This window comes from Panthera onca, chromosome A3 (genome assembly GCF_046562875.1).
Source record: "Panthera onca isolate mPanOnc1 chromosome A3, mPanOnc1 haplotype 2, whole genome shotgun sequence".
Lineage (NCBI taxonomy): Eukaryota > Metazoa > Chordata > Mammalia > Carnivora > Felidae > Panthera > Panthera onca.
The window spans coordinates 31616590-31636207 of record NC_138341.1 but is presented as its reverse complement, the minus strand read 5'-3'; the positions used below and the strand labels follow the sequence as shown (position 1 = coordinate 31636207).

Genomic DNA, 19618 nt, shown 5'->3' with positions numbered 1-19618 from the left:
ATCAGACAGAGTCCAGTGAAATGGTTTCTGTAACATCTGGGCATGAACACTCTCTCAGTGTCTGAGGAAATTCACCTGGGGTGAATTTTAATTCAATGCTTTCAATTTCTCATCATCACAAATGCTCTTTTCTCTGCCTGATGGCCCCAGTGCCCGACTCTCTGAGGAAACGAACAGATGGTCACAAGAGTCACTGAATCTCCACATTCATTCATTTTTTGGCGACCTTGGGTAAGTTTCTATGCCTCTGTAAGATTCAATTTCTTTACTTATAAAATGGAGCTAATAGTGGTATATACCTAAGACACGTATTGTGAGGTTTAATTGAGAGAAGGATATGAAGGAAGTCCTATCTCTAGGGCAGAACCTGCACATAGTGCTCTCTGTTATTTACTTGCTCTCTCTCTCCAGAAACAGAGAAGAGAGAGAACAATGATTCATTATAGCATAAATCATTGATGCAAAAGGAAGGTGCATATCTGCCTCCGGGGAGCATTGCAATTTTCATTAAAAAAGGATTCAGGGTTTTTTTGGTTTAGTTTTGTTTTTTGAAGCTTCCTCTCTCAGTGATTTTTAATCTAGAGCGGTACAGTCTTCAAAATGTTTTTTTTTTTTTAATTTTTTTAAATGTTTATTTATTTTTGAGAGAGAGAGGGAGAGACAGAGTACGAGCAGGGGAGGGGCAGAGAGAGAGGGAGACACAGAATCTGAAGCAGGCTCCAGGATCAGCACCAAGCCTGACGCGGGGCTCTAACTCACCGACTGCAAGATCATGACCTGAGCCACAGTCGGACGCTCAACCGACAGCCACCCAGGCCCCCCTCAAACTGGTTTTTGAGTCACGTACTCCTTTGAGAATATCGTAAACGTTATGGGCTCTCTCTCTCTAGGAAAATGCATACATACATACATAATGTTCTCAGAACCTCTGAAGACCAGTCATTCAGGACTGGTTAAGAATCCCCGATATATGGGCTGGTGAATACATTCTGCCTAGACCCTACTCATCACCAAGCAAGTTGCCCTCTCATGATCTGATACTGAAATGCACATTTGGAATATTGTAGTCACATAACGTCAGGTCAAGAAATGTAGTCTGGGAGTCTACTGTCAAACTCTTCCTATAGCAATGTGACAAAGGCTTTGCATAATCCATCGGGACCTCCTTCTGGACTATTTATGATTCCTCCATATTCCTGCAGGATGTGCAATAAACTAACATGTGAAATACACAGGAGCTTGTCTTAATCTGAGCACATCAACAGCTTTCAGAAAGTGCAGGAAAGTGAAGCATCAGAGAAAGTGGAAATTGCCCCTAACGGCAGCTCAGAAAATGGGGCTATAATTAGGCAAATAGTGTCGCCCTGGGTTATATTGGGTATCAGGCTTCATGATCACCAATTACTGTTATCAACCTCCCAGGGGCATCTTGCTCACTTGTTTGGCAGTCAAACTCAATAGATGTTAGAATGGGTTTTAAGAGTCAGGCAGCCTGGATTTAACTTCTTTGCTGTAAAAATTTGTGGAGGTTGCTTAGCTTCTCTGAACCTTGCTTTCCTCATCTGTAAAATGGGTATAAGAAGATTCTGACAAACATGGGATTCTGATAAACAAGATAAAAGTGCCCTGCATCCTACCCAGTCTGCAGGAAGTACTCAGTAACATAGCTGTTTTTACGGACAGTGGCCAGCGGTGATAACAGACAGCATAGCCAAGGGAAATTTGGCTCCAAACCCTGAATTCACCAATAACTTACCTGCTTAACTGTGTGCAGGTTAACTAACCTCTCCAAATGTCTGTTTCCTCAACTGAGGCATAACTGAAGCATTACACACCTATTTCAAAGGGCAGTTAAATGAGCGACGACGTGTACGTGCTTAGCTCAGTGGCTGGTACATATTAAACACGCAGAAATGGTGGCGATGGTGATGATAATGATAATAATAGTGGTTAATCCTTATGGAGCTCTTATGAAATGCCAGGACTTGATGCTCTACACACCTTACATGTATTACTGCATTTAATCTTCACCACCAACGAGGGAGGTCCAATTAGTACCTTTACTTTACACATGAAGTCTGCAGAGGCTGAATAAATTGTCTAATGTCACAGAGCTGGATTTAAACCTAAACAGTCAGGGTTTGAGTTCATGCCTTTAACTACTTTGTTTTCCTGATTATAACGTGTCAAAATCAGTCTGTCTGTTTGTTTATTTATTTATTTATTTATTTATTTATTTAAGGGCTATTTATTCATTTAAGTAATCTCTACACTCAATGTGGGGCTTGAACCCTGAGATCAAGAGTTGCATGTTCTACTGACTGAGCCAGCCAGGCACCCCAAAATTGGTCCTTTTAAACAGCACTTATATGTTCAATGTCACACCAAGGACTCGCTTCACCAAGGTCAGAGGCATTTTCTATTTCTGGCCGAAGCTCCCTCACCTGTGCCCATCACTTTTCATGGCATCCGGGGGCGTCCACTGCCCAAGAGCAGGTGCATTGCTAGGGCTGGAGGTTGATCTATGAGAACTAAGGCTACTACCTTCCCCAAATCCTCCTGGATCCACCAGGCTCAGTCTGCCAATGGTCCCTAACTCCTCTAGCCTGAGAGGACAGCCCATCTGCCTGACCACACAGAGAGAGAGTGTTCGGGGTTTGCTGGCTGATTTCAAAAGGGGAACATGTTGGAGCAGAAGAAGTTTCCTGCATGTTGTTTTGCTGCTTCACAGTAGCTTGGGCAGGCCCCAGCGACAGCGGCGTGATTAGGCAGCCCAGGCTCATGGTAGACCCATGGCTTCCTGCTGTCCTCCAAGAGCCATGAGGATCCCACTGTCATGGTTCACAGGAAGCCAAGGAGAGCACCAGGGAAGGTGGCTGGCATCCTGACACCGAAAAAGGTGGCAACTGAAGACAGCCAAATTACACTAACAGCCCGGGGTCAGAGAATAGAACCAGTAGAGAAGAGAGGAAAGAAATCAGTCCGGCCTTTCTGGTCAACTGGCAGAGTGGCAGGGCTAGGAAATGGCTTTATGTGGGGGATCTAGCCCCTGTGATCTCCATCAGTACTCCCTTTCTTGCAAATCACTCCAAAGAAACCTCCGATTTAAGTTTCAAGGCATGCCCCAATCTCCCTTCTAATGAGACCAGTGCCCCAGGCTCCCCCTGTGCAGAAATATTGACCACCACGACTGCTCAGCCTCCTGTGGTTTAGTCAGGACATAGAAGGCCTGCGTTGGTACTAGTGGAGTCAGAAGGAAGGGAGCCTTGAAATGCAGGGCCAGCCTCCTAGGTCTCATTATCTGCAGGATGTGGTCATTATCCTCTCTGGGATGTGTATTCTGCAGACCCTGCATTCGACTGGGTCTGTGCATCTGGCACTGCCTGGAGGGTCAGTTTCATAAACTATCCATTTAGGAGCTGCCCTCTCTCTGTTCTGGGGAGAATTCTGGAATGGAGACCTGGAAGGCAAGATGAGGCATGCTCACTCAGAGCCAAATACAGATATATTCAAATACAAATCACTCCCAGGCTATCCCCTAGGCTTCTCTGACAGGGTTACAAGGCTGGTGGCTTGGGGAGCTTCGGGAGACGGAGACCTGCACTTCAGGGAACAGAAGCTGCAGGGAGTTGTCACGTGGTCTCTGATGTGTAGATGATCTAGATGAAGATATGGAAGGTATTCTCATTAGGACAGACAACACGAAGCTAGGAGGCAGACCCACTTGGGATAACAGAACCGGGAATCCAAAGTAGGGGTAAAGCACGGATTACAAGATGAAATTTGTGAATAACAGCAATAGATAGGGTTCTGCACTTGGGTCCAAAAAACCGAAAAACCAAAAAAAAAAAAAAAAAAAAAACACCAAGAAACAAAAACAGAAACCAACTCTACCCTGGGCACAAAACATAATCTTCTGAGGTTCCATTTCCTTACTTGTAAAACCGGGACAACATAACCTTTATCGCGTGAAGTTGGCATGAGGATTAAAACGATTGCTGTGGGCAGGATGCCTGGATGGCTCAGTCATTAAGTATCTGACGTCGGCTCAGGTCATGATCTCACAGCTCATGAGCTCGAGCCCCGCTTTGGGTAAAACACGAGCCTCACTTCTCTCTCTCTGCCCCTTGCTCACTTGCACCCTCTCTCTCTGTCTCTCTCTCTCTGTCTCTCTCTCTCTCTCTCTCTCTCTCTCACACACACACACACACACACACACACACACACACACCAGTTATTGTGACCAAAGCCCTTAGCACAGGGATGATGATGATACTCATGATGGTGATAACTACCAACGACATGACTCTTCATTAAGTTCTTCACACCTAGGCAGTCTGGTTCCAGAGCATGCGTTCTTAGCTATCCTATTATACTAACTCTCATAAATGTTAAGTCTGATTACTACAATTATTACTGACTAGGGAGATGCAGCTGAGCCACAGCATGTATGCAAATGACTTTGAGGATGTGGTTGGCAATAAGTTCGACAGGAGTCACATAAAGAGTGTAATGAGGTGGTGACAGTTTTTGATTGCTGTTTGCAGTGTGGGCATCACAGGTGGAGAGGCCCTGGATGTGCAGAGGCAGAGGCAGAGGAGAAGGGCCAGAATGGCCAACTCATGGCATAAAAAGAACAGCTGTGCCTGAAGAAGAAATGACTTGGGGGCAACATGACGGCTACCTTCTAAGGCCTTGAGTCTGATCTATAGGGACCCAAGAAGTAGGCAAAGTGGGGTCAGATCTAGGTAGACGGATGCCAGCTCGATTTCAGGAAGGCCTTTCTGATGTGCTGGCGCAGGATGGACAGTGAACACCCTGACCCGGGCGCACCTGAGTGCCCGTGAGTACCACAGTCTGGGATCCAACTACTGGACAGAAGGTCTTTTCCAACTGTGACCTTCTGAGGCTGTAGGTCCATTGGCCCATGTGATGACCATAAGGAAGCAGGTTGTTTCCTTTAGGGACACACTGTGATCTCTGGTTATTTCCCTCCTCTTTTAAATCAAACTGCTGGCTTGTCTCTTCTAGAGAGGTCATTGGCTGAGAGCAGCACTTTGCAGAATGACCCGTAGAAAGGCCTGGAGGTGGGAGGATAAAGTGGGGAAGGAGGACGGGGAGTGAAGGTAGCTCAGGGGCAGCAGGAGGACAGGAGGGTTGTTGGGGCAGGAGAGGAGAAACGGGGGCCAAAAAAGGAAAAAGTAACTTGAGGCTATACAGATCTCTTTAGAGTCTTTTTTCTTTTAAAGTTCGTTTTATTTATTTTGAGAGAGACAGAGACAGAGACAGTGTGAGTGGAGAGGGACAGAGAGAGAGAGAGAGAGAAAGAGAGAGAGAGAGAGAGAGAGAGAGAGAGAGAGAATCCTAAGCGGGCTCTGCACTGTCAGCACAGAGCCCGATGCGTGCCCCAGTCCTACGAACAGTGAGATCATGACCTGAGCCCTAACCAAGAGTCAGACGTTTAACGGACTGAGCCACCCAGGTGCCTCTAGAGCCTTTTAAACAGCTATAGAAAGTGTGGACCCAGGACCATCACGTGGGGCTTGTTAGAAACAGGACCCAGAGGTCCCACCTCTGACCCACTGAGTCAGAATCTGCCTAGCGACAAGCTTCCCAGGAGATCTCTGCGTGCATCAAAGGTGAAAGGCGCTGATGTGGAGAGCGTCTAAGGGAGACCCAGGCTCAGATGTGCTTACATTCATCTCAGTTAAAAAAAAAAAAAAAAAAAAAAGGTGGAGAGGAAGGCGGGGGCCATGGGAAGAGCGGGAGCCTGGTCTCCATGGGGACGGCCCAGCTGTGCTTGCAGCCCAGCTGCTCCAATTATGTCTGTTTCTTTATCTAGCCAGCCTCAGAACAGTCAGTCAAATCTGCATAAGGAAGCCCGGTAATGGGGCTCGTGGGCACAGGTACTCATCTGACACCTAATTAAGCCATCTTGGTATATCATCTCTACAATGCCTGTTATTATTTTAAGAAACAACATAAAGAGAATGATAATTAAAAGTAACACCCCGGGTGGGAATTTTGTCTCCATTCCAGTGGTTGGCAAGTAAAGCACCCTGGGTTTTTTTTTTGTTTTGTTTTTTTTCGGTTTTTTTTTGAGGTAACATTTCTATAAATTTTCATAGAGCACACAACCTCAAAGCTTGTCTCTGCTGCAGTTTCCCCCGATTTCTCTGCCAATGCTTTGGGTTTGTGGCTTCGTTCCACTGCTGTTTCCTTTCTTTTTTTTCTTCTCCTTTTCACTGAGCGTTTTCTGATTTTACTTGAACTTGCAATGGGGGAGGGGAGGGTGTATTGCTTCTGGATATTACATGTCATCTGAAGCATAAAATGCTAAACCCAGTTACATGTTGTTTTCAGGTGAGAAGGCAATTTTACACTTCACGGTTGGGCCCACACGAGGCATTTTCATGCAGGGAAATTTTCCATCCTAGACTCATATCAAGATGGCGCCCAGGGATTTGCTGCCAGTGGAAAGTTTGCCCACTGTCTGTCTGCAGCCTTCCCGCATGGGCATTCTTGATAGACCTGTTCTCCAGAGTGCCGCTATCTACCCCTGGTCTTCAGGTTCCCCTGACATAGCGTCCATCAGGTCCCTGTGTCCTTTGCTACCTGCCTGGGTCCCGTGTCTACGACTTGAGCCACTTTGGTTAGTAACACTCTTACTGACCTGCCATACACCCTGTCCTCTTGTCCCTTGTACCAGACCAAACCCCACCTTTGGATCATCCCACAATCCACCTTCTCTGCTCCTGACGTGAATCTGGAGAAAACTCCCAGTAGCACCAACTGAGGCCACCACTGATTCCTGATCACAATCCTCACCTGGCATCCTTTGACAAACACTTTACTTGCCCTCAATCGTCTCCTTTGCCCCTAAAAACCCTCTTCCTTGACCCTGTATCTCCACCTCATGGAAACACCCCGTCTTCTTCCTTTCACAGATTTCTGAAAGTGTATCCAACACCAGCAGCTCCCATGAGCTCAGTAGGTAGCTTATACAGATTCCCAGGCCCCACACTAAAGCAAATCTCTGAGGTGGGGCCTGAGATTTGTATTCAAGAACGTTGTCTTCATTGGGAACTACTCATCGGCCTATACTTCCTGACTTTCCTTCCTCACTTTCAGTGGCTTCTCCAGCTGTCACAGCCTGGCTTCTACCCTCACCACTCTGTGAAACGAGGTCAGCAGGAACAGCCACGACAGCCCGCACACTCCCAGGTCTCCCCAGAGAGAGTACTCTCTGGAGTACTGATGTTCTTGGTCACTCCAAGACTTCCGGTCACCTCCTCTCTTCCTTTGCCTTCTACCTCTGACCATCTCCTTCAGCGTCTTTTGTGTATTTCTTGCACCTTAAATACTGGCGGTGTTTTCACAAGTGCATCTCGCGCTCCTTGTTGCTAGATCCTCAGAGACACTAAGAAACTTCTCGAAGCTCAAGGTGATCTTGAGAAAGCCTCCTCCTACCGTTGCCTCTTTCACTGTCCTAACTACCTTAGATTCTTCACTGCCTGTGAGCTTCTCAAGGGCAGAGACTGTTCAGTCATCTTTCCATGGTCAGTGCCTCAGGAAGCATGTAGCAATTAGGAGGCGCTCCATAAATGTTAGCTGAACTAAGTATAAGTCTGCTCCGAGTACTCGTGTGAATCAGCCTTGGGCCCATGGTGCGAAGCTCAAAGTTACCTCTCAGCCTCTTCAGAACGGGGTGACCTTGAAGGTATGAATTAGAGCCAGCCCCTGTCCAGACCTGGGGTGGGGAGGGGTGGGTGTTAAACAGCGGTTCTCCAAAGGTGGTAGTCAGAGCTCTAGCAAATAACATCTCTTCTGGCAAATTTACTTGTTGTTAGTCTCAAATGTTCATAGGAATGACATCATGCCTGGCCAAGTGCTAATTTCTAAGCTTTCTTCCTGCCAAATTTCCACCATGCTGGCTCATGCTTGCCAATCTCGTAGCAGTGATGTGTTTTCTAGCAGGGAACACAAGTATTGCTTTGGGAGTTATTCTGGAGCCTCATAAAACTGTTCTTGGGGCCCCTTTATAGGGAAGGATTCCATAATGCACCCGGTTGGAGAGTGTTATTGCTATCAGGAGAGGTCCTTACAGTTTCTGTAGTGAACATCCTTGAATACTGTCTAGGACGGACCTGTCATTGAAGAAACATCTCTAACTAACACCCCATAAGTTCCAATATCATGTTTCGGGTTTTTAGCGTCATTCAAACCCTTTCCTGAATAACACCAGTCTTATTTCTTTGAGCACGGGACCTGTACTATATTCATGGCTGTAGGTTCTCCACACAAGCAGGGCGTATCTGTTTTGTTCAACATCGCTTCCCTGGGGCTGGCATAGCACCCGGCTATTGGTGTCAGTTGGTGATGGAGAACGGAAAAAGAAGAAACTTGGGGAGCAGACTCACAGCTGGAGGTGCTTGTCTCCAGAACTGTGGAGCTGAAGGTGACAACCAGGACACCATGCTCTGGCTTCCCACTTACGGTGAGGCCCCAGGGTTCCTGCCTGCTCCTACCCTCCATGGACTGATGGCCAGGCCTGGAGTCTTGACGGCACCAAGGGCTGGTGGATATTGAAAGGCAAGTTCATTCATCTGGTCAGGCAGGAACTGGAAAGCTGCCCATCCAACCCTCACCCCTGGCTGCTGTTTCTCCTCCAGACGGAAACTTGGGGAAGTTTCTTTCCTTCTGGGTGTGCCGTCTCCTTCCTCTAGCTAATCTTCTAGTTTCCTTCCAAAACTGTATTGGTGATGAATTAGCAAAATAAAAAAATTTAAAGCCACCCTGAAGATTACAAAAAGAAAAACATACTACTGCTAAATCTCTAAAACAATGGCTGTCTTTATATACAATGATACATAGTAGGATAACCATAAACTATCATTACCTTAAGAGAGGAGAGAAGACCAGACCCTCTGTGGACCAAGGTGATGTGATCAACTCATACAGGGTTTTACACAGAATTTCAGGGGCCCGTGAATCCCCTGAAGATCTCTCATCATCTTCCCAGACATACACGTATGGACCCTGGTTATGAATATCTAGGTTAGAGATTCCACGGGGTCTTTGACTCAGTGTTAGAAACTGACAGGACCTCAGAGTTCAAGTGATGTGACCCTCATCTGATGAGAGTTAGCAGATTAGGTATGAGGCCCAGAGAGTTTTCCTGGCTGACTCAAAGAGCGCACAGCTAGTGGACAGCAGAAGGGAGAACTTCACCTAGGTTTTCTGAATCCTGGTCACCCTGAAATATTGTGTTAATATGCTCTGTGGAAAACAAATGTCAAGAAGGGAGAAGAATGGAGAGAGACTGAGTATAGGGAAAGGAAGGAATATCTGTTCCTAGAATGTACAGACTGGCTATTACTGGGTTTCATTTTTGTATTTGGCAGAGTTTTCCAGCTTCGAGCCAAAGAGACCAAGCCTGAAGCTCCCTTCCAGCCCCCCTACTTCAGACCTGTAACTGAATCCTATATAGGTCATCTCAGGCAGACCGGTGAAGGGGAAGATAAGAAAGGTGAGCTCTGGGCATGTGGTCAGCTCTACACAGTGTCTGTCATTGCAAAAACCCTGGAATAAAAAGAATCTATTGTTTCCAGGAAATGGGGAAAAGATTTCTAAGGAGAAAAGTGTAGCCTTGAGGAAAGAGTAGGGGTTTATGCAGCAGAGAAGGGGGAGTTGGGTGGTCCCTGTGGGTGTGGGGGGGTATGAGTGAGGCATGCTGGGAGATGGGTCTGGAAAGCAGCTGGCATGTGGTCCTGGAGCCACCTAAAAGGTTTTTAAGCTGTGGAGTATCAAAATAAGATTTGCATTTTAGATAGATAACTTTAGTAACCAGATGGAGGATAGATCTAAAGAGATTCACTCCCCACCCCCCCCACCCCCAGTTAGAGAGCTATTTTCCAGATTCATTTGTTCAGTCATCGATCCCAATTTGGTGAAACTCATAATATAAGCCAGGCACTGCTCTAGACAAGAAAAGTCAGTATAGTCAGGATAGTGACAATGGAAATAGAACCATATCATCAACAATACATATTGAGGAGACAGATTCCAGAAATAGTTAGAGGAGTGAAAAATCAGCAGGACCTGATGAGTAACAATGTTGGGGGGTAGAGCGGGGAGACTGTAAAGGAAAGAGGAAGAATACTGATGGGTGGTTGAAAGCAATATTATGGATTTTTAGGGCAGTGAATACTCTGTGTGCTATCATAATGATGGAGAGATGTCATTATACATTTGTCCAAGAGTGACCCCCACTCTTCAAAGTTCAAACTATGAACTTTGGGTGATGATGATGTGTCAGGGTAGGGTCATCAGTTGTCACAAATGCTCCACTCTAGTGGGGGATGTTGAAAAAGGGGGGGTGCTGTGCATTTGTGGGGGCATGGAGATATATGGGAACTCTCCATACCTTCTACTCAATTTTTCTGTGAACCTAAAAGTTCTCTAAAAAAACAAAAAGGTTTTATTTTAACAAATCGGCAGCACCCGATGAGTAATGATACTTGGGTGTGGGGAAGTAGCAGGAAAAGAAAGAAGACACATTCTGGTTCAGGTTTGAAACTAATATCACGTCCAACATTTTAGAGTCATATCAAATCTAAAGGAATTTTCTGTAAGAAGTCCAGAATGATTAAAACATGTAGATAAAAACAGTCTCCATTTGCACCATCTCGGAACCAGGAGGCTACTTTGGAATTCGTTATTTCTCCGGGGCAGCGGCTTAGCCCTGCCCTAGGGAAGTGATTATAAAATTGGCTGAATTGTCAGTTGAACCCCGAGAGGGTGAAATAAAACACAAAGGTTTTGCGGGGCCTTTCTCCACAGCCTCATGGTAAGCCTTTCCTACCAGCATTCTAATTTTGTCAAAACGGGGTTGCTTTCATGTAATTTTAGAAGGCGCTTTCAAAAACCGAGAGCTGCAAGAACAGCAAGTGAACACAGATGGGCTGGGGGACAGAATGGGTTGGGTGAGTTTCTATAAAAATAAAAGGTATCTTTTCTCGAGAGAAAGAATAAGACAGAATTTTACTAATGTTACTTTAGAGGCAAAAGACCTAGTCAAAGCATTCATTTTTTTTTTTTTTTTTTTTTTTGCTTTCTTAATTCCTTATCTACTACTGCAAATAAAGAACAGCAAAATTAAAAGGGGGAAAAAAAAAAGCTCCGTGCTGCAAACGCCTATACAGACACATGCTTGGTTCTGCACAATGTTGTGTACATGATAATATCTTGCTGGGCAGGCTGTGCCCACACTGCCTCCAAGTCTCACGGTTCTGAAGACAAAAAGAGGCTGTGTAATATTTACAACCCTGGGAATGAATTAATCCCTCGAGAAACAGAAGGCCTGAATTTTCTCACCTGCTCGTATTTAGGGGGCTTAGTACCCGAGCAGGGCTCTGGGGACCAATTTCCTCTTGTCGCCACAGGACAGGACACTAGACTCAGGCCCCAAAGCTAAATGCCTGATGTGGCAGCCCAGAGATCTGGCACTGGAATGTTCTCTCTGTGGACATCGATCATACACTGGTCCTTCCTGGTAAATGTCTTCTAGAATTTCCACTTTTGGGAAATGACAGGGACAGTCCTGATAACAACAAATATAAACATACACTCAGGATATGTCCCAGGAACAGAGTGTGAGCCTATCCTAAGTAGTGCCAAATGCTTTACAGGGTGCAATTTTTTAAAAATTCTTTTTGTAATGTTTATTTATTTTTGAGAGAGAGAGAGAGAGAGAGAGAGAGACAGAGCATAAGCAGGGGAGGGGCAGAGAGAGAGCAAGACACCGAATCAGACCCCAGGCTCTGGGGTTTCAGCACAGAGCTCGACAGGGGGCTCGAACGCATGAACCGTGAGACTATGACCTGAGCCAAAGTCGGAGGCTCTACCGACTGAGCCACCCAGGCAGGCGCCCCCTTTTTTTTAAGTAGGGAAGAATAACTGCTCGGAAGAAGCAAAGCTAAATTAACTGCTGACGTGCAAACCCGGCCTGACAGCTTAGCTGCAGACTTTGCTCTTGGTCTATAGGTGAACCATCTCTGCAGAAGCCTTTCTGTTGGTGCAGCTGTGGCGTAAGAGAGGCACCTGTGCAGAAGGACGCTGTGCCCCAACCCCCACTGCCGACTCCAAAGTGCCCAGAACTACATCCAGAGCAGTAGCTTCAGAAGTTAGGTGTGGATTCTACTCTTTCATTCAAAATATTTTCTTCTTCTTTTTTTCTCCCCCAGAAGAAAAGCAAAGATGCTGGAGTCTTGCAGCCTAACAACACACGAGGGATATTGTTTGCCCGGAAGCCTCCAGGGATGGCAAAATGGCAGAAATTTCCAGTGGGGAAAATGTGGGGTGGGGGGTGGGGGTGCTAAATTATTTGAATGGGACCCTTTGAAGGCTTCTGCTACCCCTACACCTGCTGAGGCTTTCCACTGAGCTTTGGGAAAAGGCTAGCTTTTCATAGCAGAGTAGAGAAAGGGGGAGAATGAAGGAGGCACGTAATGCAGGCTGCTGTCTTCTGTGTTTTACTGACTGAAAGGGCTGAAGACATTTTATATGCTCCAAGTTGCCAACAGGAAGAAAGGGAGCTCGAGATTCTCAGAGGGCCCTGCCTGAGGTAGAGGTCTAAATGGAGGCTATATGTTTAAGACAAGGGGATTTCATGGTATGTGCTTGCTTTGGCTCCCTAAAAGTGTATGCCAAGGTATCCCTTTCCTTTCTGTGTGACAACGCCCGATCAGTAACGAACAAAATGGAGGATAAGACTCCACCCCTCCCCCAAACACACACAGGGGAAGGTCCCCTTTTACTGAGTACCTCGGCCACAGTATTACAACTGCTGTAAAAGAAGAGGTGCTACTTTCTCATGACAATGGGTTTTCCCTTCACCTGAAAAATTATTTACCGAATATCTATAACCAAGGTGGAAAATCACCCGCAAGGTTTAGACCTACATCAGCATTTCCCTCAAAAATAGTTTTTATAAAGGGCAAACAAAAAGAAGGAGTTGAAAAACAAACACGAGTATAAATTAATAGTCACAAAAGGAGGCTTGGGACTATCAAACACCCTTGTATCACAGAAAGACTCAAACTTAGAAGCAAACCTGGGGGACTTGGCACAAAGTCCAGAGGAGGCTGGATAAATGAAGGTCAGAAATCACAATTTGTCAGATGAAGCATTTGGGACAAACCCGCACAGAATTCAAAGAACGATCTGATAAAAAAACCTCACGGTTAAAATGTTGCTTCCTGAGCTTCCTCCTAATCCACCACCATAAGTTGGTCATGACAAGATTTTGCAGATGAGAAAACCAAGAACCAGCAGGACAAGAGACGTGTCGCCAAACAAGGTACTATGTTGCAACAGAGCAATGACCTCCGAGATTACTGAGGGGCACAGGGAATAATTCTGAGCTTTTTTTTTTTTTTTTAATTTTTTTTTTAACGTTTTATTTATTTTTGAGACAGGGAGAGACAGAGCATGAACAGGGGAGGGTCAGAGAGAGGGAGACACAGAATCTGAAACAGGCTGCAGGTTCTGAGCGGTCAGCACAGAGCCCAATGCGGGGCTCGAACTCACGGACCGCGAGATCACGACCTGAGCCGAGGTCGGCCGCTTAACCGACTGAGCCACCCAGGCGCCCCAATAATTCTTAGCTTTAAAATGGACTGTTCCTTTCCTACATTCCCTTCCTGGTCAGTCTAACATGGCCAGACACTTCTACTCAGGCTCTTTAGTCTCAGGAAAACCTCTTATGCCGGCATCTTTGTCTTCCCTCTGTCCCCCATTTTTCAATATACTTTGTTTTCTGTTTTCTATGCAGAAAAATCAAAATAAATTTAAGAGAAGGAGAAACAGGGAGGAAAAGAGAGAAGCTGTGAGACTACCTATATGAAAGGTAGACAGGAAATGAGAACACTCAACTGTCAGAACTTCTTTTTTTTCTTTTTGGCTTACTTCCCATTTCTTGACTACATGGTTATCTTGGCTATCTGTATAGTCGAGAAATTACTTTTCTTTCTTTCCTCTCCCCCCACCCCCCCGAAACCTTCTTGACATCTAACCACACTGTCGGGTCTGTAGAGTACAGGTCTAATTATAAGCAGGAATTTTAATACCAGTCTACCTAGGTTTGAATCCCAGCTTTCCACCACTTGTTAACTGCGTGATCCCCAGTTAAGTTACTTAAACTCCTTGTGCCACAGGGTCCATAGCTGTTAAATAAAAATTAACAGAACCTACCTTTTAGTATTCTGGCATGGATTATCATTTATAAAGTCTTCTCTGAAATACTAGCTATTATTATCATAAACCTTTACCTCCTCTCACAGATAGACAAACAGTATCTTCCCTTTTCTCAATTCAGCACAACCACCATCTCTAGATACTGTATATCAATTACCCAAAACTCGTAACAGAACATGGCTGGTCTAACGGGTTTCTTGCAGCACGTCTCAAGGAAGTGGCCTTGTGGTTCAAGTCCACTTCTAGCTGAACATCCGGAAGTTTGAGACTGGACTCAGGTACACCTGTGAGTCTGCCCTGCGTGGAGCGGCCTTGAACTCCAGGCCAGCCGAGGGTCATCCAGAGCCACCCCAGGGATTGTAGCTGTACCAGAGCCTGGTGCAGATCAGACATGGCTCCAGCCAACCTCTCCAGGCCCATTGGTTTTCTGCTACCAAACACATGCCCCGAATGCTCCAGAAGCCCAGTGCTGGCCTGGGGGGTATTCCTGCTGTTTCCTGCTCTCCTTATTCTTATTCATCTCTATCCAGAACACCTTTCTTCTGGTTGCCTGGCAAATTTCCACTTGCCCTTTTGGGTTTTATTTAACTCTCATCTCCTCTATCCAGGGGTCCCCAGACAGTGCTTTCCCTCTATAACAAGTGTCCGAGTTCTACCTATCCTGATATTTTCCAGGTTAATGGATACTATTCTGGCTGACTCTCCACTAGGCTGTTGATTCCTGGCAAGCCCAGCAACATAGGGGAGGTACTTCCAAATGACCAAATGACTTTGGACTGGTCTCAGAATGAAGCCACATGCTCATGCACTTTTGGTCCGTGTTAAGAGTCCAATGAAATCTGGGCTCCTGGAGATTTGCTCTTGGCTGAAAGAGGGCCAGACATGTGAATTCTTCCATCATGGCAGTGCAGAGTGGGAGTTGCCACCCATTTTGGAAGGCAGTTCCTAAGGAAACATATACTTTGCTTATTTCTTATGGCATTTCTGAGGAAGGGGAAGAAGAAACACCCTATAATTTCAGTCGAAGTGTTTCTGGGAAAACAGACATAACCTATGTTGGGACTGGCTAGTGTATGGATAGGTAAAAGACTTATGGATTTTTTATGTGCTCTGAAGTTGTTGCAACTTATTTACTTTCATGATAGAGTTCTAATGGATTTGAAGGGTGGTAGAACTAGCAGTAAAATGTTATATTGAGAGCCTTATAGAATCACAGAATGTAAGAGCTACAAGTGACCTTTCAGACTAATTGTTGGTTCTCAATCATGAGTCCATGGTAAAATTTTTACTGGTTCACAGAAAACTGAGACATATTTGGATAATCTACTATCACATTTCTTTTAAAAGCAAGACGAATTCAATGTAAAGTGTTGTTCTTTGTTCTGAGATTAAAATCTCCCCCCTTTTGTGGTGTTAAAATATTTTCTTTAATGGGACGCTTAGGTGGCTCAGCAGATTGAGGGTCTGACTCTTGATCTCTGATCTCAGCTCAGGTCATGATCCCAGGGTCGTGGGATCAAGCCCCATGTTGGGTTCCACACTGGAGCATGGAGCCTGCTTAAGATTCTCTCTCTCTCTCTCTCTCTCTCTCTCTCTCTCTCTCTCCCTCCCTCTCCCTCTCCCTCTCCCTCTCCCTCTCCCTCTCTCTCTCTCTCCCCCCCACCTCTCTCCCCTGCTCAAGCTAGTTCTCTCTCCAAAATAAATAATTAAATAATTAAAGTATTTTTCTTTATGAAAAGATGGTGATTATAAATGGCAACTTGGGTCTTAAAAAAATGAATTCAGTCTATTTCTTTTTTTTAAAGTAGGCTCCACACCCAACATGGGACTCAAACTCACGACCCCAGGATTGAAGAGTCACGTGCTCTACCGACTCAGCCAGCCAGGCTCCCCTAGTCTATTTATTTCTGTTCCTCATTATTACCCTGGTTAGTTTAATTTTTTTTAATTGAAATATAATATACATACATTCCCATTAGTTTTAATAGCCCTATATTTATGATTGCTTTCTAACTTGGCAAAACAAAAAGTTGGGCAACTCTACGTAAGTCTGTCAAATTATTTTCTAAAGAAAATTTACTGGTCCATAAAATTGGATTGAGTTCAATATCCCTCCTATTTGCAGAAAAGGAAATGAGGGTCTAAGGAAGTTGAATGTTAAAATGTTATGCATACATTGAAGGTCACCTAGCTAGTTAACGGCAGATTCAAGGCTACAGCCATGGTTTTTGCCTCCCAGAGCCCAGAGGGCCTGCAGCCGACCCAGCTTCACAGGTGTTCAAAATTAGTACAAAGTATAAAATTTGATCCTAAAACCACTCACAGTGCAGAACTGGGATGGACATGAGTTTTACGCGTTTCATTAGATTACACGTTAAGTTCTACTGGGCTTTGCCACAATGATCACTTACAATCACAACAAATAATCTTCCCACAGCATGAATTATGCATTTTTGTGATTTTCATCTGATCAAAACTCAATAGGACAATGTGAGGTTTTATAAATCTACACAAATAAATATGCACTTATGTCATCAGCTCCACCTGTAAGCTACTTAACTCATTTTCTTCTTTATCAGTCACAACAGAGTAGCCGCCATTTTCCCCTTACAGTTCACAACACACAGTTCCAATGTAATCAGGCTGCATCTAGGACAAGATGGACCAGTTTACTCAGCCTCACACTGAGTCATGTAAATATCAGAAGATGACACATGTTACCAACACAAACATAAGAGCCTTTAAAACCAGCCCCAGAGCTAGGAAAACCTTCAAAACTGCAATGCAAAAAAAAGTTTTGTAATGCATTTATCTTGATTTCTCATTATTATTCTAATTAATTTTATAGCCCCTGTATTTATGGGTTTCTAATTCCCGCTGTTAACTGAAGTTACCGTTTAGCATGCAGGCTCACATTCTTATTATTTTCCTCATAATTTTGAACTAGAGGCCATAAACACAGCCTCATTGTTTTAAAGAGAACAAAATAAAACAAAAGCCCTTACCTGTAAAGTAAGGCAGGTGTCCAGGAAAATTAAAGTCATATCTTACTTGGATCCCTGGACTATTTTTTTTTTTAAACTTCGAAATAATCTTAGACTTCAGCAAGGTCACAAAAATAGTACATCTCTGGGGGTGACTGGCTGGCTTAGTAAGTCAACAGAGTATGCAACTCAATCTCAGGGTTGTGAGTTCAAGCACCACATTGGGCATGGAGACTACTTAAAAAAAAAAAGTACATCTCTGTATAACCGTCCTTTCCCTAATGTTAACATCATACACGACCATGGTATAATGATCACAACTAAGAAATTAACATTAGTACTATACTATTAACTGAACTACACATTTCACTAGAATTTCACCAGCGTTCCCACTAATGTCCTTTTTCTGACTCAGGGTCTAGTCTAGGATTCTCACATTCCACTTAGTTGTCCTATCTCCTTGGTCTATTCTGTGACCAATCTTCAGCCTTGCTTTGTCTTTCATGACCTTGACACCATTGAAGAATACGGATTAATTATTTTGCAGACTGTCCCTCAAGTGGGTTCGTGTGATGCCTTCTGCTGAATGGAATGAGGTTAGGCATTTTTGACAGAATATCACACAATGTACTTTTTCAGTACATCATACGAGGAGGACATAATACATCTTATTACTGGTGATTTAAACTTGGTTATTTGGTTAAGATGGTGCCCTTGGCTTCAAACTGCTCCTATGCTATCATTCTACATTCTTTATTAGCAGAAATGACAACCAAAATAGTAGCACACTTACACGGGGTGGGAACAGAGAGAAAGGCCTTCCTGACCTTCCACACGGAGCTGCCAGCAGATGGGCTTATGGAGGGCTGGAGCTCTGAACAGACGCCCCAGAGGATGGTACACAGGATGTTAATGCTCTGGCAAAGGGGCTCTGAGGCAACACCTCCAAGTTGCCATCAAGCAGGAGACCTTGGCCAGCCCAAGGCCAAGGCGGGCAGCCTTTCTTCCCAGGGGAATAAGGGCTGATGAGCAAGTGTTTGTGTATTTCTGGATTTCTGCTCTTCTTTCATCCTCTACTTTTGTTTTCTTTCTTTCTTTTTAAAAATTTTTAATGTTTATTTTATTTTTGAGAGAGAGACAGAGCACAAGCAAGGAAGGGGCAGAGAAGGAGACACAGAATCTGAAGCAGGCTCCAGGCTCCGAGCTGTCAGCACAGAGCCCAAGGCGAGGCTCGAACTCACAAACCATGAGATCATGGTCTGAGCTGAAGTCGGACGCTTAACCGACTGAGCCACCCAGGCGCCCCACTTTGGTTTTCTTTGACTAAGACTTCTACACTTACCTCATCTCTGATTTTAATGAAATCCCAATAAGAATATTTATCTACTGCTCTGGTGGTAATTACTTCAAGTGAATTTCCATAAGCTGACATGAATAGCAGCACCCCTGCTGGCCATCTTGCCATCATCCACCTGTCCCCTGGAGGCAGATGGCAGTGCACCTACAGTCTAGTACAAATCCATACCACCTAATCCTGGAGACTCCACAGGAACCAAGGTTCATTCGTTTTCTTTCTTTCTTTCTTTCTTTCTTTCTTTCTTTCTTTCTTTCTTTGTTTTTAAATGAGATATAATCCACATACCACAAAATTCACCCTTTTCACAAGTGCACAATTCAGTAGTGTTTAGTATATTTACAATATTATCCCACCATCACCACTATCTAATTCCAGAATCTCTTCATCACCCCAAAAAGAAATCTTGTACCCACTGGCACTCCCCATACCCCTCTGTCCCCAGCCCCCGGCAACCCCCTAATCTACTTTCTATCTCTACGGATTTGCCTATTTGAACCAAGGCAGTTTTGATCCCAAATAATAATAACCAAGATGATCTCAGTCCAGTTAACCTAGGAGATGCACACATACACCCATAAACTTTGATTCTGGCAACACCTCACCTTCCCTTTTGATACTTTAGACTCCCTATGCTACCCCATTCCCCCAACTGTGTCTCAGAGGTGACATATGTATTTGTCTTTCTCGGGGTAGAACGTTTCATCCTCCATCAAAAACCACGTTGTGTTCTATCGGTGTCCTGCAGTGGTGAGGTAATGTTTAGGTAAATTTATCTCTGCTAAGGTGCTAAGAAGTACCAGATTTACATTTTAGCGGAGAACTTTTGCTGTCTAAGGCTCAGCCAGGATGGCCATATGACCCAGCTTGTTTAGAACTGTTCCAGGTGAGGGGAGCCTGGGTGGCTCAGTTGGTTAAGCATCCAACTTCGGCTCAGGTCGTGATCTCACGGTTCGTGAGTTCGAGCCCCGCGTCAGGCTCTGTGCTGACAGATCAGAGCTTGGAGCCTGCTTCGGATTCTCTG

At 44.8% G+C, this 19618-nt stretch overlaps 1 protein-coding gene and 1 long non-coding RNA gene across 3 annotated transcripts in view; one reads left to right on the top strand and one right to left on the bottom strand.

Annotated features, from left to right (window-relative positions):
• GALM (galactose mutarotase) overlaps positions 1 to 19618 on the bottom strand; it is a 115194-nt gene that overhangs the window by 12346 nt on the left and 83230 nt on the right. The gene's annotated exons all lie outside the window — the stretch shown is intronic.
• LOC132691556 (uncharacterized) lies at positions 143 to 12829 on the top strand. The gene is made up of 3 exons (XR_013554767.2): positions 143 to 231; positions 9405 to 9529; positions 12246 to 12829. It is a non-coding gene; the product is annotated as an uncharacterized LOC132691556 (long non-coding RNA).